Genomic DNA, 21,519 nt, shown 5'->3' with positions numbered 1-21,519 from the left:
TACCATTTTAGAAAAAATACAAAAAACTAAGAAAAATATGGTTGCATACTTTTTAACAAAACAATACGGAACCTGATGCGATGCATTAATGGTCCATAATGTTATTGAACAAGACTACAAGAGAGACACTTTACTTGCACTTGCTTGTCAGACAATTACTCTCTGCTACTATAATACTTCATGTGCATACTTTCAAGGAAGACTCATGAACGCACAGGTTCATTAAGGGAATGAGAGAATCGATTGTAAAATGGAAAAGGCCGAGTGAGGTCATATTTCAAAGAGATGAATATGGTACACTCCATTATGTTGTAATCAGCCTCTCTCTTTCATCCTAAGAACTGTAATAGTCTACCCTAATTTTTAAAAAAAAAAAAAAAAAAGAAAAAAATTCTCACTGCCTGCATCGTACCTTCATCCGAAATACAGTGAGGAATTCAAATGTGCTGCAGGCAGTTTCCATTTACCATGGTCTTTGGAGCAGACGGTATTGATGTTGCTGACCATTTTTCTCCTTAATAAGAAAAACATTCAAATGCTACTAATATTGCTGCCTTGGCAAACCGCATTTAATAGATGGGACTTGCCCTGTACATGACACATAGAACATCAATCAAGGCTGAATTTTATTTCAATTTATTATGGTTGCTGTCTAAATGAAAAAATGCTTATATCGTTAAAATGTCTTACAATATAAATGTGCAAATGATGTAATCACCCATTTTGTGAGAAAATTCTGATTTTCATTAAAAATATCTACAGTTGAAGTTCTAAATATTTAATAAATGCAAAACCAAAAAACACAAGCACATTAAGAAACCGCAGTAATTGGTATCTGGTGTAATATCATGGTTTTGTGCTTGATAGCTTTCATCTTTAGAAGATGAGTTTATAAGGTATTCTTTTAAAATGGTAAGAGCTGCCTTTTTGTTAAAATCATCCAGAATGAATTACTTTAATCTTGACTTCATCCAGGACTCTCACACGTGTGGTTTTTCCCAAGTTATAATTTATCACAGTTCTTTGCTTGCTATAGCCAGCTGTCTCCAGACTCTGAACCTAGTGGCCTGCAAAAGCCCCATAAGCTTTCCCAGCTAAGCAGCTCTGCACAACCACACAACTACCAAGGGGTGCTGCATAGAAAACAGCACCTTTTAAGAAAATAGACAATACTCAATTTCATAATTGGTTAGAGTGCACAAACCTGTCCCAGTTGTAAAGGCAGAATTTAAGGCTTGGCACAGTCTTGCTGGCACACACAGCGACCGACCTCACCAGGAGCTCGCTGCGACGACGGCTCTCCTAGCCGCTGCCTCCAGAACTGCACAAAACAACACGTGCAAGGTAACGGCCATGCTGCGCTGAGCCCTATAGAATGCCAGGTCAACCCAATGGTATTTAAACCTCATTAAACAGTCATATATCCTCTCTATGTTATTAGCATACAATTTTTCTATAAATACAACACTTCCCCCTGACAAACTGCGGCTCTTTCTGCTGTGTTAATTTGGTAGTGTTCAAAAGTCCAGAGCCTAAATGTACTGTAACACAAAGAACGATAAACATTTACAAAATTTCATAAGCACATAGCAGGCCAGGGAAAAAAAAAAAAGGCAGTTTCTACTAGAAAACGAGAGTTTAGCATGGATCTGTAGGCAACTTCCTAATGTTTTCCTTACTTGGACAAAAGTATTTGAAACAGTTTGGATGCAACAAGCAAAAGACTGAAGCGCAAAAACGGTCTCTCAGCACACATAGGAAACCATGATAAGATGTGACGAACAGACGGGTAGTATAGTTACGCACGGCATCACTTAGTGCTGCAGTTCGTCAGGTAACCGCCGCTCATGCACAAGTCCCAACATCTTTGATGAGAGGGAAGGCGGCATGCAAGGTTTTTGCCTTGCACTGCATTTTATCATAACCAAGAACTGAGGAGCAATTTGAACTTGGCCTTTCAAAAAAAAACAATGGATAAATAACTGGAAATGAAGGAAGTGCGGGAAAGCTACATGACAGATAAATGGGACTTTTATAACATTGCATATTGTAAAGTTTGCCAGAATGTGTTGAAAGAAGAGCCAGCTAAATCACATCCTGCTGCAGCTGTCCAACTTTATAGCTAAAATGTTCATATTAATTCCATTAAACAATTAGAGAAGGAAATCCAAAATATTATTACAAGTATGTTGGCTTGACACTGTCTTTTTTCCAGATTTAATAACAGATACAGTACTCTCAACTTCAAAGGGTAATGAATTTATACAAATTGTGGGCATTCACACCCTCAGGGCCACAAAGCAGTTGTCCTATTGAAATCCTACAAAATCTAAACTTCAGTATACATTTCTGACAGACATTTTAGAAAAGAAAGGAAGGCTATTCTAGTAGTTATAGCCTGACATTTAGGGGATCTCAATTTAATTTCCTTGTCTGCCAGACTTCCCTTCACAATCCCAGACAAAGTAAATTATTTTCCTTACCCCAGCTTCCCATCTTCAAAATGGAGAAGACCATTTAAGTACTTGAATCAAGTAAGTTTTAAACAAAGTGGGGGGGGGGGATCCTTTTCTTCTGTATTTTTATTTCCTCCTCAGATGGAAAGTCACCTGAAAGCTCAATCTTCCAAAGGCTTTGACTGTATGCTGCTGTGTATCTTGAAATCAACAAAACACACTATTTATAAGTAACATGCCTTATATGTTGCAGGTCTTAATGTCATTGGAGAGCCTTCCGTGTCAAAACTACTGCTCTGTGATAAAAAAAGATATAGAAGAATGAGCACTAGTGAAGTTAATAAACAAAATGCATTCATGGCCCATTACTTCAAATAACTTTACTATATAAATAGTCCACTCATAAAATAATGGCCTCAATTAACATTTAATTCTCACACAATGCATTTGTAATGTACTGCAGGGATTAAAAGTTCTGCATGAATATCACCATTCTAGAAGTGCCACAACTTACAAGAGAAGTACTGACATATTTTCCACTTGATTAAAAACAGTTCCTAGTTTGGTTTTTTTTCCCCCCTCCTTCTCTACTAGGCCTCCTTGTCCTAGAAAAATTACACAAAAAGATAGTCCACTATGTGTTGGAGCTCCCAATCTGCTAGCTGATGATGATCCTCAGCCTTGCTTTTAAAATTCATAAGCACACTAGCACAGCACTACTACAGAGGAGTAAGCTAAGAGGTCCCACCACCCTGGTAGCCCTGCGACTTTGGGAAGCAAGTGATGAGAATTCACTGTGTAAGTGCATGCTTCAATCCTTTTTACAACAAGGTGGAATGAAGCAAGATTTCTGAGACACCCCCACCCTCATCAGCTAAAAAAATGCCAGCACTGCCACTGCAGGGAACAGACACTTGAGGACAAGATCAAGGCAACAGTGGAAGAGTCCTTCTGACATTATGTGGACGTTCCGACAGCAGCATGTGATACAAGGGCAGCTGCAATGCTTGTAATTTGATAGATCTAAATGTCATGTGAAAGACCTCCCATCACTCAGCAATCTTAGTGTTTTCCAAGCTAATGCATTCTCTTTTAGCGCAGAAAATTAAGAAGTTAACTGGGAAAGAGAGTATCTTTGTAATATGTGGTTGCTTTTATCCTGCAACACAATGACTGAGCATTGATGAGATGATAACTCAGTCAATTAATCAAACACCAACAAAACGCATTCTAACAATGACTGCCGCATTCATGGTGTCATTTTAGGAACTGACTCCAGTACACACAGATATTTTTTTGTCCCATGGGTTTGACCTGAATCCTAATGAAATTAACTGCTAGAAGAAACCAAGCCAGTACAAGCTACCAGCTTTCAGGGCATGCTGCAAAACCTGCTGAAAAAGCCAACAAATGCTTCCCCTAGAAGCCAGAAAGGAGGAAGGCCAGAAAGCTCCTGGAAATCTAAAATGGACCTCACTGTGCTTTGATGAAGAAGCACTTTGATGGTGAATTGATGGATTAAAAAAATATTAAGAGTTAGCATAAGACAGAGATCTAAATATAAAATCCTGCCAACACCTATTATCCTCAAAACATGTTTAGGGTCATGTTAGGACTTCTGCCTGTGGGTTCGTCTAGGGCATGAAAAAACCCTAATTCAAGGAAAATTAAATATACAAAAAATAAAACTGTTTTTCAGCTATTATTTTCCTCGCAAGTATTGTCTTATTTTAAATTTATTGTTAATACAGTATGTTGGTAGTTGTCCCTAATAAGCTCTGCATACACCCGAGAAAACTGCATACACTGACAAAGACGCTTCTAGTTTTGCACAACACATAGCTTTTTTATATGATATGTTCCCTCTTGAAAACTACTCCCTCACAAAATGAAAATTCAGCAGAATCTCTAATAGCTTTCATATTTCAGTCTAATAGGTAGCGTGGCATTGCACTGCCACCCACCTTTGCTACAATATTGCACAGCACATTTAACAGACATTTGCTTCCTTCACACAGTCCTTATGTGCAGCTTCTCCAGGACCTTAGTATTAACATTTAACAGAGTCTATGAGCATAAAGCACATTTATGAACACCTGCTAGAACATTTTATTTGCCTTAAGAGTTTCATTATAACTGTTAAATTTTCTTGCTATGCTTTATGGGCCAAATCCTGGTCCAGTTTTAGCCTAAACTCCGACTGACTTCAAATGGAAGCAGATTTGATTGTATGTGGTTTTCCATACAAATTCAATACAGCTTTAAACAAAACGGGATCGCTGGTAAGCACAATAGTGGACAGAAAAAGCTAGTGCCTACTAGCTCTAAACAAAACCAGCGAACTCAGCCTTCAAATAGAATTTAAAAAAAAAAAAAACACCCACACCCACAAATCTGTAATCTTCACACTGTATTACAAAAATTCACTGACTCCAAGGCTGAAAGTGAAAGTCATACAGGCATCCCATCCACAAAAGCCTATGGCCTCCCATGCCTTGGTGGGATGTTCTACCATCAACTACTCCCTCTCAGACCACTCACTGATGCTCCCTTTACCGAAACCTTTGTCCTCTGTATTAAAGCCACCAAAGGCCAGAATCCGGCCATGGCAGAATCGATCTCCTCCTCTGACACATCCAGACTGTCACGGCCCTCAGCAACAACACAAGACAGCCTGGAACAAAGCTCACAGAGCCAGAAGGTGTAGCTGGGGAACAGTACAAGGAAGACATTGCAGAGGAAGCCATGCCAGGAGTCTGACTGTCCTGAAGATGTTCTCTACAACTGTTTCTCTTTGACAGAATTTTGCCATCGTTACTGGAGATGTTCGTTAACACCCCTGTGAGACTGCACGTGACTACTTACAAATGAGCAACACAGCTCCTCGCAGCTTAGAAAGAGATAATAATGGAGGACTCCATGAAGTCTGCTTGGAACCCCTCTAAGAAGATTTAACCTCATTTGAAAATACATAGACATTACTTTGACCATCACTATAGAAAGTCCTAAAATATTAAGACAGACAGCTAGCAAACAGTAGACAATATGACCATGCCACTTCTGTTTCACAAAAGCTTGACAGTAAATGCTTGATTCAATGCATACTATTAAGCCCTCCAAAATCAAAACAATTATAAAAATGAAATTATAGACACAATGATGAATGGCGACAGATGAAATGTTAACAGATCGAGCACCATACACAAAAATCATTGATTTTCTCTGATTAGTACTTAGGTGATCAGAGCGTATGAGGTCCTAGTTGCCTGCTTGCTCTAGATTTTATTAATGCTCCAATATCAGACACCCAATTTGGAAATCAATGCTTACTTCATCATTTTTCTCTGAAGGATTCTATTATTCACAATTGATTTAACAGAAATGAAAGGCTTACCATTAACAAGACCCAGCTGCTGACACTTCTTAGATGAATTATTGAACTTCTAAAAGTGAATTAACTTAACCATCACCAAGACTTATGTTTCTCATAGCACAGTCAGTGTATTTATAATTACAGAACCAAGTAGTAGAAAGTAGCTTCTTTGCCGCCTCCTTAAACACCCACCATATACACCAAGTAAAAATTAAGATTTGCAAAGATACAAATAGGAGTTATGCACCAAATACAGTCAGTGGGATCTTAGTGTCTAACTGCCTTTTTACACCCTTAATCTTCATCTTCTTTCTACAACTCAAAGATACAGGTCATTTCAGGCTTCAGAAAAAGGAAATCCAATTTATGGCAAGTAACATCTTTTGCCAATGAGATTACTACAGTCAAAGATCCCTAGAGCTGACCATGCCCTGCCAAAAAGCCTACAGAAGACAATTAATACCCTTTAGGTACAAAGTGAAGATCCATCTTATGAATTGAGACAAAAGTAGCAAATATTAGACAATTGCAAGAAGTAGTACTACAACTCCACCCCCAAAAACAGTGTAAACGTACAAAGCAGGAGGCCTATACATAAAATCTGTCACCTGAGCTAAGGGGCTATCTGCTCAGAACATAAATCCATCATGACCATCTTCCAGTCTAAAAAGGACTATGCATTGCCCAAGATGAATTCAGTTCCTCATATAAGAGCTTTTGTTCTGCATATTACAACCTGATCAAAAGTCCAATACCAAGAAAGAACAGGGTTGGAAGGGCGGTTCATCACAGCAGCCTGTGTTGTAATCCTATGAATTAACAACTTCAGCCTCAAATACTACGCATTCCCTAGCAGGTACACTGCTAATAATGCTATTCAGGAATCATCATTGAGAAGTGGTGATAAAAATCTTGAGTGTCAATAGTGTAACATCACCCAGCTGCACTGGTCCACAAACAACTTACTGTCAAACACACAAGGAGTTGTGCTAAGCAATATGCTATCCTTAAGCCACAAGTTAGCAGGACCACAGCCGTCTAGTGGCATATCAAGAACAACTGTTCAGCTATCAAAACTAGTGAGCATTTCAGGTCTTACTAGACTTCTTGTTAATCTGTACTACCTGGCTGAATATGCTTTCAAAATGCTGTAATGGCAACTGCTGTCTCCTTTAGCATTCATCATACTCGCAGAGCTCAGCTTGATTATACCTATCTCTGTAACTGCTCTGAAGACTTCAGCTCAAGACCAAGTTGAGACTCTAGGTGCAACCCACTCAGAAAGTCTTCCGGATTAATAATGCAAATTCCTGCCTTCCTTTTACGGTGGAATGAGGAGATGACATACCTGTTCTATGCTTTTCACACAAGCTGAAAATTAACGACTGCCCAAAAGCACTAGAGCCTCTTCTAACAAAGCCCTCAATGGATTTGACTGCTTGCACACTGCTGGAGGCAAAACATCTGGGTCTTTTTTACCAGGATTAGTGTCTGAGGAAGATACTCTTAGAGCAAGCCAATCTCTTCTTGAGTACTGTGTTTCTCCTTCCCAAATCCCTCCATCTGTTTTAACCCCTATCTTACTGGAATTAACTTTTTAAAATTCTGCTTACATTGGACAAAAAGTTTAAAAATTAAGGAAAATGGCAAGGAAAGAAGCCTGACAGACACAGGCTCCAAGCTCCTAAGTCTTACTATCTTAGGAAAACAGGCCAAAATCATGAAATTATGATTATGTTGAAAATATTTCGGTACCCAAATTTTTCAATCTGCCTCTTCTCTCTAGAGTAACACTTTTGAAATGGAGGCTGGCTGGCCATAACTGAAGTCTGGTTAAATTTGATATCTGCATAAAACATATCTCAGCAAGTAGGTTATAATAACTTTTTTAAAAAGACATGGACATTGGCAGATTTCCTGCCTTTCTTGCACTCATTTTTTCCAGTATTTCCCACATTGCGAAATACCTCTTAATGCTATAAAGACAGAGCAGATTGCAAAAGTGGTCCTAGTGGTTCCAATGGGAGTAACGTGGTCAGAATCTGGCATCCAACAAAGTTTCCATTTCTACATAGGTTTCATTTATTTTTCAGTTTAAAAATAAGACCTTATTTTGGCATGTAACTAGAGCTGCTCCTACAACGCAAAAGAAATAACACTGCTGGCAAGCCTCAAAGCTGTTCTGAGACAAAACTGTGTTGGCAGAACTTTTAGAAAACTTCTTGACTAGAGGCAGAATTCAACACCAGCATAAATGGGAGAAACATCACTGAAATCAATTACACGTGCTTACTTATTGCAGGTCTGAATCAGCATTAAGTTTATATAATGCAAATATATTTAGCTGACATGGAATTTAAATTCTGTTGAATCAATTCTGTTTATCTTCTACATATATGTAATAACTTAGCATCAAATTCTATGATCATTCTTCTGTGAACACTGTTTTTCCTCATGCACAAATGCCATCCTGCTATTTATTAAATACCATGACCATGCCACACTCCTATCTTTTAATGTAACAGTTACCCAATTCAGGTGCCCAATGGTTAGGATATGATGAGTTGCAAGTTGCAAGATTTATATTCAGTTATAATCAGTAAATCTTACAGTTGCAAGATTTATATTCCTGCATCAATTACAGGCATGGAAGAAAATAACACAAATCTGACATTTCACAACTTCTGAGGTTTTGATTTTGCAACCTACTTCCTAAAATACCTTTTTTGCACGTCATATTCATGCTCTAAAAAAACCTTGTGTAAGTTAACCAATGTGCAGCAGTGCTCCTTCAACACAGATCACAGCAAGATTTGATTCTCAACTTCACTATAGCACAGACAACCATGAATGTATTCACATACCTGAACATAGGTGCCCATGCCCTTGGATATCCAGGATATAGCTGGATGACAGATGCAACAAAGAACTTACAAGGAAACCTGCACCACTTTAGCTCAGCTGTTGAAAGCAACTGAGTGGAGTCCTTCTTGCCAGAGAGAGAGAAAGCTATGTGATAGTGATATCAGGCTGCTGAGGTAAGCTTATGGGCTTGAGGAAAGGGTCACAGTAAGGCCCTCTTTTTTACCTTCTGCCTGGGAAATGCAGATTGTTCTTATTTACTGTGAAAGCAGAGTGGGCAACAGGAGCATTAAATCAGCTACCGCAAGCAGGCTTCAACAGATACATGGAAGCACACTAACCAAAAACCCAGCATTTTCCAATGGGTACTGTTCCTCCCCTTGTTTAGCAGTTGTGTGATCCCAACTTTGGGAAAGCTCATGATTTTGGCAATGCGATAATTCTTTCCTAAAGAACACAGGTTAGAGAAGAGAAACTGATTTTTAAACTTCCATATCTTATCATATCTCAACAGAATTTCATTGGTTTAGAAAAGAAAAAGGCATTGAAATTGTTTGAGAATTACCATCTTGCCAATATCAAGATCTGCTGCAACCAAAGGAGGTCTAAGATCGTCTCTCAGAAAAAGTAATACAGAGCTTAAATATGTAAGTATTTCTAAAGCCAAGTTCTAAGCACAAGTTACTTACCCTACAGTTGACTTGACCTTAAATGCAGTTGTTAGAGTATTGAATTGAAAAGCTTCAGTGTTTTGTTTAGCTTTTTTTTTAAATTGTGCTTTTTTAACCTGTTGTACTGTTACTGAAGATAAAAATGACAAAGAAACGTAGACTGAATTTATTTACCTTCAGAGTCTTAAGAATTTGTATCCAACGTACCACAACGCACAAACTGCTTCAAATAATTCAGCTAAGCACATTTGCAACACTTGACTGTAAAAGTCAGGCTGCCTACACATAAGGTATCTTTTCAATAAAACATAACACTTATTTTAGATGTTTATTGACTTCATTCAACAAATAGGAAGAAATATAAGAGGTGATAATTATATGTTCAGACCACAAATTAATGTGATTAATTTGACCACCAATGTAATTAATACATTGACCAGATAGGTAGACCTGGAGCTTCAAATAAACTTAATATGGATATATAAAATAAACTACTTCAGGACTGAAATTCCACCCAGAGCTCTCACTGAGAATAAATTACACAATTTTTTCAGTGTAGTATGCCTAAGAACTGGTGTCACAAAAATCATCAAATCTTCAGGAATTTAAGGCCAATTTGCTACTGGGTATAGAAACACATGATAATCATCTTTTTATTTCCACAGTGGAAATAATGTACTACAGGTGTTTCAGAAAGACTTTGGTTTTTTTTTTTTAAAAAAACCAGTCTCTTTCTTTCCATATGTTACTAAGTCTAACAGAGGCACATTTTTATTTAGGCTAAATCATGCCTTACGGGACACACTTATGAGGAAGAAAGGAGGACATGCAACTGGCACTTGAGACATATTGCCAGTGCAAAGCTGCCAAAAGCACACAGCAGGGAGCATGTTTTGGCTATCATGAGCAGAATAAGCATGCTTAACCACTGCCAGCTGGCATTTGTTTCCAAACACAGAATGCTCACTAGGCAGTTTGGAGACTGGACATACTCCTAACCTTAAACTATGCTCCCATAAAAACACGCTGCTGAGATACCTCATTAACCATGCCTGTCTCCTAGCTTACTGCCAAACAAGAAAGACCGAATGATACAGAAAAATCATACATTTCTCCCTATGCACAAAAAAGCACTTAAAGTATATCCTAACATACTCTAGCGCTCACAGCAAGAGAGAGAGAGATTTTAAGAGTGTTGGAAGAAGCTTCTGCCAACATCTCAAGAAGCAGAAACACTGTCACTACTCCATTATACATGGATAGAAAAAGTCAAATCCACACAGAGTACCAAGCAAACACAGCAATGAACAGCAAGAGTGCCTGGCACTGTGATTATAAACTATACTATCATGTTTAATACAACCTCTAGCAATCCTCACAACGGAGACACTCCCTGCTTTATGTGCTGGGGCAGATTTGTGGGTAGAAGATTAATGTCCCCCTCCATCTGCTAATGAGTATATAGGTCCCCTGAGCTTTGCACCAAGGGTACTTTGCCCTTAGGATGAAACAAGAAACAGGAATTTGTGTTCATTTCTACATGCGCCTACTATTTCCAGCAACACTCCCAATTGTTAAATGCGTATTATTTCAACTTTATCTACCAAAAACATATTTTATCACGGTAGTTCAACTGCGATTCCAATTAGATTTTCAAAGAGATCAGTTAAAAGGAGAACAAAGCAACAGGGGGCCACTTTTCACTTTTAAAGTGCTTACCTGACACAGCCTGCATCGGTATTTTCCCTATAAGTGCTCTATTCATTAACTTTTCACTACATTTTCAAAGTGACTCTACTCTTTTGGATTTCCCTTTCTCTATCGCTGATAGCCTGCTGTCATGGACCAACCAACTCTGAAGGAAAAAATGTACCAGAGACTGCCATGCAAAGGAGAGGGCACTAATTAAAGTGTTCGTTTCCTTCAGGGGATTCTGTGAGTGGATTTTAACTTACCCCTGTAACTGTACCTTTGCTCCTAAGAACTGGAGGCAAGTCAGAGGGAGCTTGACACCAGGGTAGTCTTCATGGACCTAAGCCAGCTTGACATCCTGGAAGAATAAGGGGAAAGAGCTGTTACAAAGTGAAGTTTTGAAGGAATAACGCAAAATACTCATCAGAACAACGATAGTCAGGGCAAAATCAGGGAAGATCTTAATGCTGTCTCCAATATACACAAATGAGAAATCAAAACCAGAGCATTGCTTCACTGAAGTCTCTGAATGTGGGTATCTCAGGTTCATGACATGCTTCCTTTCTTCCTCTTCCCACTGAAGACCCCTATCAATTGCAACACTGACCCTCTCCTCAGTTCCAGCTCAAGTAAGAAGTAGGTGTCCATGCCAAAATTCCCTGTGAGCACCCAAGGGAATTCCAGGGCTGGTCAACTGTGTTTGTACCAACACTGAGCACATGCGCTTAACTTCCCCCAGTTTACTCAACTCAACTTTGGAAAAAGAAAAAAAAAAAACAAAACAAACAAACAACAAAAAAAACCAGCTGAAATACCTTTGCAGCTGAACCATCCACACAAGAAAATTCTATCCTCTTTTTAAAAAAGGGAAATGTAATTTCAATAACGTGACCTCTACCAATCCTTTTGATCCAACTAAACACTGTTTCTGTCAACCCACTCCTGCCCAACAAGAAAAGCAGGACAAGAGAGAAAAAAAGTCAAGAGAGAAGAGGGAAAAAAAAAAGGAAAAAACAAAAAAGGAAAAAAGGAATTGCTCTGTACTGCCCTTTTTCATCTTCTGCAGAGAATTGCCTGGACTCAGACAGACTCTATCAGAGTGCTGAAACTGCAGCTACAAAAGACAATTCGTATTTCTCTCTCACATCAGCAGCACTACAAAACAATGAGCGTTGAACTAACAAAGTGCTCTGCCTGTCCAACCCTTAGTACTCACAATATTACTTTGAAGACACTTCTCTACTGGCTTCCCAAATCAGGAAATACTCTAAATCAAAGATATACACTTAACATTGTTAAAACTGGTTGTAAAATCCAACCAAAAAACCCAGGCTGATTTTGTATAAAACAGGAGATCTATCAGCAAAGCTATTTCTGTATCACAATCTTGTTAGAACCAGCAGAGCTGCTCCCATATTTCTGATCTGAATCTAGTGATATTTGGCCTTTTTCTTATGCTTCCTCAACAACAAATCATGCATTTCAGCTTTCATTTAAGAATTAAAGAAATCCTCTTTCCCTTTTATATGTGTACAATGCTGGAAAACACATCCTGAGTATGATTTAAATACACAGAACAGCTAAAAGGGATTCAAAATTGCTAATAGCTCCTGATTACTAAGTCACTCTCAGGTCCTTTTGGAAGACTGACTTAGAGTTGAAAAGCTTGAATCTCAATATTTATATTTTTATATTTATTTATTTATATATATATATATAAGAATATTAAAGACAAAAGCAGGACTCAAGGAAGGTAAAGGCCAGAGCAAAGAGCTGCGGCTTCCCTTCCCTGTTAGGAGTACAAGATAGAGTATCTCCTGCCCAACATCTTTTTGAGCAACAGCCTGCTCTCCTTAACGTGCCTCCTCAATTCCCACCCTGTGGTCTCTACAGGTAGGCAGCCCCTGCAGAGAAAAGCCACTGAAGTCTATGCATCCTACAGAGCGCCGACAGCAATCATTCAAGCTTTTATACAAGCCCATTGTACCTCTGCAGAAAGGCCACACTCAATCTGGCCCACTGAGAAAATACAGCAGCCTAGATTGATAGTATCTACTTGCACTGCTGCAGGTTATATATATATATACACTGTCTCTGTCAGTCTTGCTGAAAAGCTGAACAAGAATCTTAACTTTTAAGCCTGAATCACAGCTAGCATATTTATCTCAAGTACTAGTAAAAGGCATTTAATATCATTTGCAAAAAAAAAAAAAAAAACACACATGATTGTTTTTTGGGGGAGCAGGGGGCTACTGTGGATACATGCCTCCCTCCTTCTCCCACAAGTAAACATATATACACACAGATATTTAGGATAACAAATAAACTTGTTCTCCACTACTGAATATTCGAATTTGAACATACAGGCATCAATACATAAAGTTCATGTTATTTCAGTGAGATACTGCTTGAATGAATTAATGCTGGAGGAATTACAAGTCACATAACAGATTATTTAGTCAACACTAATACAAGAAAAAACTGAAGTCTTAAATCCAAATCTATGGGGATTACTGGTGATGTCATTATCACCTCACACAGATGCCCAAGACAAAAAGTGCTGGTATTTTCTCTGCCTTAGCACAAAGTTAGTTCTGAAAAATACGAAACAACTCTGAGAAAAGCAGCACATCTTATATGCAAGCCGTATATTACAAAACACAAATGCTCAAACATGATGCCACAACTAACAACGGTGAGCCACTCCATCAACAAAGAGTACTGTCATCACACCAGGCCCAAAGGACGTCAATCTTAGAAAGCTTCATTAGCCACTCTATCAAGAAAATAAAAAAAGAAAAAAAAGCACTTTTTTTTATTACACCAAACCATAACAGCCATTTCAAATTTGGTATGTGTTACATACCTTCCCAGACTTGTGAAGAACTCACCTACACTAATCACAGCCAAGTCCAGCAAAGACTACCACTTGAAATGCCTCACATTTATTTGTCAGAGCTATTCTCAACACATGGCAGCAAGACTGAGACTAGCCATGGCAGCAGCGCGGTGCAGAAGCACTTTGCCCCACAGACGGTTTAAATGTGTTCCTTTTGCACATGCTCGTTACAAAATCTTGTTTATTCTAAATGGTGTTGGCCACGACTGCCACACAAAGGGCTCCTCTGAACCTGCAAACAAATAACTCTTCCCGTCTAAGAATATAATTAAAAAGACTATTTAGCATAACTCTTATGATGCTTATTTTCTCTGTGGGAAATCTTACAGAATCAGAACAATTTAGGCCGGAAAGGACCTCTAGAGGCCATGTCTTCCAATTCCCAGTCAAAGCAATGCCGATTTCAAAGTTAGATCAAGTTGTTCAGAGTCTTGTCCAGTCAAGTTTTTAAATCTCCAAGGGCAAATCCTGTAACCTCCACAGACCCCTGGTCAGAGCTTAACCATTTACATTGCTAATTTTTTCCTTATGCCCAGCCAGAATGTCCCCATTCCAATGTGCGATGACTGCACCTCATCCTTTCTTTGTACACCCCAGAGAAGAGCATCCCTCCCTGCTCCATAACAGCCCATCAGGATATGGAAGGCAGCAATTCACCTTCATCTTCTATTGTTCAGGCTGGGCAAACCCAGATCCCTCAGCATCTCCTTGTATGCCACATGCTCCAGCCCCCAACCACCTGAGCAGCCCTCCTCTGGGCTCTCTCCAGTTTGTCCCTACCTTTCCTGCACTGGAGGCTGAAGACCGGACACAGCATTATTCCAGTAACAGCCTCGTCAAGAGCAATAGTCACCCCCCTCAACCAGGTGGCCACACTCTTCCTAATACAGCTCAGCAGGCCATTAGTCTCCATTGCCGCAAGAGCACACCGCTGACTCTGATTCAACGTTGCTTTTTAATCGCTATATACTTTTATTCCTACAATACCCGTACCCTAAGAATAAGGGGTTAGAAGAAAGCAAGTGATGTGGGTGGACACCAAATACCCCTTGGGCAATACTATAATATAAACAAGAAGCTAATGTTGTAGCTAATATTCTTTGTGAAAAACTTACAAAGAAGTGGGGCATGATCTTACAGCCTCGGAGGTCAACCCAAATTTTGCATGAGAAAGCATGGCAATACCCCACATCTTAAGAAGCAGTAACCTTGCAAATCAGTACAGTAAACCTGAGAAGTACTTTGTTTCTTTTTCCGATTAATTTTTAAAGGGAAATATTTTAGCTAAAAACATCTACTGATGGCTGAAACAAGGTGGCTGCTCAGAGCTAGAATTCTTTAAACTATTTATGAAAATGCAACAAAACCTTTCACATATTTCACCTAGATCATACAGCACTGCTTTATATGTCCCCTGACACACAGAGCAGCATCAGCTACCTTACTTTCTGATCTCAAAGCAAGTTCTTCTGAGGACGACCTCAGAGCAGCAGCACAAAGGAATCCGACAGGAGAACGCACTGCTTCATGAGTGGCATCTCAGATCACCTACACACAGATCACTCTGGAATGGCATTTTTTACACTGACCAAAGAAAGAAATATCTACACGTAAAGAAAATTGAATGTGGTTTAGAATGTAGCTATACAACTTCCTGCAGTTGACCCCAGAAAAAATAAAAGACATATGATCTGTAACTTCCTTTGACTTTTCTTTGAACTCTAGATGGAAAGCTTTAAAGAGCAGGATTTTCTTATTAGTTATTTCTAAGATTTTTACTAAATTAATTTCCGAATACTATCTAATGCTAAAATATTTGCATGTACCAATACCATGGGCTAAAACACTCTCTCTTAAGGAGAAACAATTTCTAATCATTATTTTGAGATAGGATGTACCACGTTACTTTGATGAAATGAGCAGGACATGCCACTCACTTGACAGCGTTAATTCCAAAGCATTTCCAGAGAATCTAGACATAGGTCAAAACAGATACAAGAGGAAGGAGATGTGAGAAAAGGAGGATGTGTTACCTGTACTGAGAGCAATCTTCCTTGCCTGGCAGTGCAAAGCATGCCGTCACAGGGGGTGAATCAGGTTTCATTCAGAGACCCAAGGCAGGCAGCTTTCTATACAACTTCATAGGATGCTCCCCATATGCAAGAATGGGTTTAATAAAGATTCAATTTATCATTTATTTAAAGCTTGTCTTCTATTACTTTGCTACATATTGCTGCCGCAGGGAGCAGCTTTTTCATATTTGCCCAGATAAGAACTAAAACCTCCAGAATCCCAACTGCCAAATACTCCAACAACAATCAGCAGCCCTGGACCTTAAGATTGCAAGTTCAAAACCTGGCCCCTTAGCAGCTGCAGAAGTTCCACTCAAGAACACGAAATATGTTTTAACATAGAGAAATAGATATGGAAATATTTATACACACACATGTGTATTCATTTCTGTACACTCCATAGGAAAAGTAAGCAGAATTCTGCATATTACAGGCATATCCAAAGCAAGTAAGCCTTCAGCAATTTAATAACAGTAACAGACATAGGTGTCTGTAATATTCTGCATCCACGAGAGAAACGCCATGGGAAATGCACCAGAGCTGTTTCGTGGTGGTAGTGTCAATGGCACCTCTCCAGTGAACCTGCTGCAACTCTGGAAATGCACGTGCTCCCAGCCCCATGCTGCCGTCTAGCAGCTCCCCATGCCAGCCTACTAAATGGGAGACAAGCTGTGGCATTGCACAAGAAGTAAGAGAGGTAAACGAGAGAGTCTCCCAAGAGAGGGAGTGTGCCTGGACCCAGCACGAACGCACGCATCAGCACAGGATTCCACTCGGGTCTGCAGTTTTACACGTGACCTGGAAAGGTTTTGCCATTGCTTGTCTAATAAGAAGGACAAAACCCACTCTATGTGCAAAGCTTTTAAACACCTCCCAGACTGGCACTTTTACTTCTCCAGGTTTGGGTTTGTTTTTTTTTTCCCCCTTCATCCTATCCTCTCCATTCAGCTTACATAGAGACCACCTCCAGAGTGCCATGCTAATTAGCAACAGCTTGCACTCTATATTAAAAACAAAAACAGCCAAAAAAACCTAGTGGAAAGGGAAACTGAATGAGCTCATATGCATTTCATCATTTCATTAATATTGGCATATTTTAATTATATCCAAATAATTTTAATTCTGATCTGATCAGCAGGCCAGCTACAATTGCTGAAAAATAAAGTCATAAATTAGACGTGTGATATGGTAGGGTTTATTGCCCTACAGATTCGCTGTAGAATGCTACAAAAATATATATGGCTGTAGTCAAAGCTGACAATAAGAAGCTCACTATGTCAGGATATAAGAAAGAGGTGAACAGTAGAGAAAAGTTAGGCTGGTGTGGAAAATAAATCCAAAACCTCCAAAGTATTACTTCAACAAAACTAAATAAATATTTAATAAAATGAAGTTTTGCTTTCACTAACATGAGTAGCTTCTAAAAAAAAAAAAAGTATTCCTTATAGGTAAATGTCTATTCTACAAATTCTCTACACTTTCCTGTATTTCATAACCATTTGGCTTTTTCCCACTGGGCCTAATTCTGTTTTTTTTATGTCTGTACTTCCTACATGTTCAGCATTTTCCAATCTATCTACCTTGAATATGAACAAAACTACAGATTACAGAGAATAAAAAGTTAAATGACTCTTCAACTCTTAAAGACTTCCCAGTATTGTAGCAAATGGAATACTGCACATTGCTTTGATGGAGGGAAATACAATTTAACTGACATTTCATCAGTATCTTGGGACTCAAAGATCATCTCCTGTAATTCTGAATATTTAGTCAGAACACAACCTACAAAGAAGCAAAATTTGACATAATTTTTTCCCAATGTCTTGCATAAGCTTTAACAATAGTTTGCACTTACAATATGCATCATAATAGACTCCATTATTATAATTAAGATCAACCGATATTAGGGAATTTCAGTAACTACTGTCTCCTCCTAATATATAAAGAAGGAGACAGTAAATGATATTGTAAGACAACAGATTTAATGCAGATAACTTAGAGTTCAATGCTACAAGATACTACTGAAACAACAGGTTATTAAACAGGGAAGAACATATTAACACTTCATGTGTAAACGTAACTGTTAGCTAAGAAGGTTTAGAAGAAACTTCCACCACGACAAAAAGCACACCGTAACTGCTCACAACAGTTGGATGACACTGGCCGGGCCTTGTATTGCATCCCACTGAGAAGTGGCAGCTTTTTAAATCGTTGCTGATAACACATACTAGGAGAATCACGCCCTGGGGTGCAAAGTAGTGGAAAATAAGATATTTTTCTTGAAAATACTGGTGTTTCACAGAAGAAATACAAGTATTAGCACAGATCTGGTTGAACCTGCCTGCAACTCTGATTTTAAACGTGTAAAGCCAGTCAACAGGGACTTCGTTTATACTACGTACCTCTCCCACCATATCCATATAGACAGAAGTGTGAAAATGGATTATCACTTTCAGGCACATATGGCTCAAACTCCTACTGTACACACCTGTGGGCACCTCATAACCGGGAATTTGCTAGAATAACTCATTCCATTCTACAGAAACATGGATATGTGAGAATATTGAGCCTTCTACACTTTGTCCATGCTAGAGACCCATTACCCCTGAAACAACCTTAGTATCCTTGCATCAATAAAACACTTTTACTAGATACAGACAAAACTACTTCAGCAGAAAACCAAAAAGACATAATGGTGAAGCAGCCCGTGGTGGCGTCACTCCTTCTACATGGAGAGAACCCGAGTTTCAAGTGTATCAGAGATGCTTTATCATACTGCAATTGGGGTGAATTAGCCTGAAAACGCAAGTGAACTGCAAGACCCCCCAGCTCTGCAAGAAGGTGCAGAAGAGAACCAGACAAGATACAAGGTACCCCAAAGCGTGACCATCTGATTCGGAGCCAGCTTTTGCACTCTTCACAAGCATGCTTAGTCACAGAATAATGACAACCAGGATTGAGGCAGATCCTATACTGGTAACCACTCTCATTTACTAACACTAGAACGCTACTATACAAGGACAAATCCTGCAACCTTTCATCTAGCAAAATGTATTTTGCTGGAAGCTTACCCACATAAAAAGCTGAGGATCAACCTTCTCTGATGATTAAATCAGATGCAGACAGATGCTGACATATCAAGCTCTTACCCAGGGCTTGGTTCATAAAGGAAAGATTTAATTAATATTTTAAATCAAAACCAGCTTTCTTAGTTAAAAACAAAACAGAACACTCACACCAACTCTCGATGCTCTTATTTTAAGAGCAGTGTTTTTTTCAGTTTTGCTTCCAACTCTTCCCAAATGACATAACCAGAACTGCAAACAAGTGATGTCCACATAGCAACTTCTACCACAATGACACAACTGGTCTAAATTTACATTAATACCACTTTACCTTAATTCTGCTTCTCCCACATGCACAGGCTATTGCACTAGGTATTCGATTCCTTCAGTTAACTGTAGTATCACATATAATCTCTGCTTGCCAAACTTCCTCATGAGAACTCTTTCAAAGGTAGGAGCCAAAGAACAGTCTCAGCGAATTCCCTCTCTTTGGGCTGTTGCTGTACTGTCCTTGTGGGCATTCTTTGGACCCAGCACAGTCCTCGGACAATAGTATTTTGTGTCGCTCCATTAAATATTTTCTTTTCAGAATCCATGCTATTATTTCCTGTCTCTCTTTAAAGTTTAAAGTAAGACTGCTTTATGGATTAAATATATTGCCAATGATTTAGCCCTCCGTATTTCATGTTACACGCAGCTTGCTAAAATGCTATTAAGCACGTCTCAGCCAAAGGCATAGTCTCAACTCTACAAAAACCACCAAAATTCTGCCACAGAATCAAATGACCAAACTGTCACTCTAAATACAAACAAAAATGTACCATTAGAAAATATAAAAATTGCATAAACGGCATTCATATTACCTCCTTGTACCAGAGCCTGACAGACACACACACTGCCGAGTCTTCACATTGTGTTTGTTAAACATATACCATTTACTCGCAGACAGCAGAAGGGATCCTGGAGACCCTCACACAGCCAGCCTCACTCACCCAGAAGTAATCCCTGCTCCAGCCACAGAGCTCACTGCCACCAAGTCCGAACAATATCCTTCGGCAAGGCAAGAAGGTGGGGTAGTTGTGAAACTGAATTTCACTTCCAAAAGGAGCAGAAGAGCTGCCCCAGCACGCCTTCCCGGCCACTTACCGAGCTATTTAAGTAAATAACTATTCAACACGCTCAAAGATGAAGTAAGTAGCCGGCCAGAAGAAATCTAATGTACATTGTGGCTCTCTGCACAGGAATTTCATTCAGCAAAGCGCACCATCGCTGGGATTCTGCTTCCATACTCTGAATCACTTTTTACAGCAAGCGCTGCCAAGACCCACTAGCTGTTTTTAAGCAAATCTGTGAAGTTAAGTATTCTTTTCCGCCAAAATAACTACTCATTTATGCAAACAACGGCAAACAGGACAGCAAACGGCAGCTCCGCAGCAGCAGAGGGGGGCATTTTGCCCCGGCTCGAGGCTGTCAGGGTCCCGGGCACAGTTTAGCGCTCCTTAAGCACGACTTTAAATTATCAAATCACTCCCTGACGACGCCTCGGGAGCGCTTTTGTCTGCAAAGGAGGAGGAATAAAGCGCCCAGGCACTAACGCGAAATCACAGCCGCTAACGGGGTAACGACGAAAATAATTACCGCGCCGCCGGCCCGAGTCCCGCGGAGCCGCGGGAGGACGCGCCCCACCGCGGCGCCCGGGCAGCCCGCGCTGACAGCGCGGCCGCGCCGCTCCGCGCCCGCCCGAGTCCGCCCGCCCGCCCGGAGCGGGGCCGGGGCAGCGCGGCCCCCGCACGGGCACAGACACGCGCGGAAGGGGCCGCGAGGGGAGGCGCCGCGGCTGTGAGGGGACAGCCGGCAGGGCAGGGCAGGGCAGGGCAGCGCTCCCCGCCTCGCCTCACCTCGCCTCGCCCCCGCCGGACGCGACGCGGCGCGGGAGGAGGAGAGCCCGCCCTCCCCAGAGCCACCGCCGGCCCCGCTTTACCTCCGCAGCCTCCCGCTCCCGCCGCCGCCCCGCCAGTGCAGCCGGCAGCGGCGGCGGCAGCCCCGGACCCCCCGCCCCGCCCCGCCCCCTGGCGGGGCCGCCGGGGGCGCGCGCGCCCCCTTGCCGCGCGCGGATGGGGGGGGGGGGGCGCGGGGCCCTTCCCGCTCGCGCGGGGTGGGGGGAGCGGGGAGAAGGGCCCCCTCCGCCATTTTGCCCCCTCCGAAGGCCGGCGGGGGCTCTGCGGCGGGGGCAGGTGTGGGGCGGGGAGGGGGGCACGGCGGCCCCCTGGGCTCGCCCCCCGGACGCTGTCAGCCGCCTCCCAAATCGAGTAGGAGCGCGGTCCCGCCGGGTGAGAGGAGCCGCCGTTCCCGTACCCCATTCTGCCCGGCGCCCGGGGGCAGGGGCACGGGACGGGCTTCGCCCCCGCCCGCCGCCCCCTCACCATGCA

General features: G+C 40.9%; 1 protein-coding gene across 4 annotated transcripts in view; it reads right to left on the bottom strand.

The window, feature by feature from the left end:
• The window catches only part of RARB (retinoic acid receptor beta), a 333,447-nt gene extending 312,312 nt beyond the window's left edge, over positions 1-21,135 (bottom strand). Inside the window, exons 1-2 of one of the 4 annotated variants that reach the window (XM_075493163.1) lie at positions 21,072-21,135; positions 11,318-11,412 (exon numbers count right to left, since the gene is read on the bottom strand). The gene's annotated coding sequence lies outside the window, so the exon portion shown is untranslated. Of the gene's footprint in view, positions 1-11,317; positions 11,413-20,728; positions 20,857-21,071 lie in introns of those variants that run through there. The other 3 variants (XM_075493165.1, XM_075493164.1, XM_075493166.1) reach the window with 3 other exon arrangements.
• Between the last annotated feature and the right edge of the window lie 384 nt (positions 21,136-21,519).

The sequence above is a fragment of the Mycteria americana genome, chromosome 2 (genome assembly GCF_035582795.1).
Source record: "Mycteria americana isolate JAX WOST 10 ecotype Jacksonville Zoo and Gardens chromosome 2, USCA_MyAme_1.0, whole genome shotgun sequence".
In the NCBI taxonomy this organism is placed as follows: Eukaryota; Metazoa; Chordata; class Aves; order Ciconiiformes; family Ciconiidae; genus Mycteria; species Mycteria americana.
Note: the sequence above shows the minus strand (reverse complement) of the source record. Positions and strands in the feature narration are given on the sequence as shown.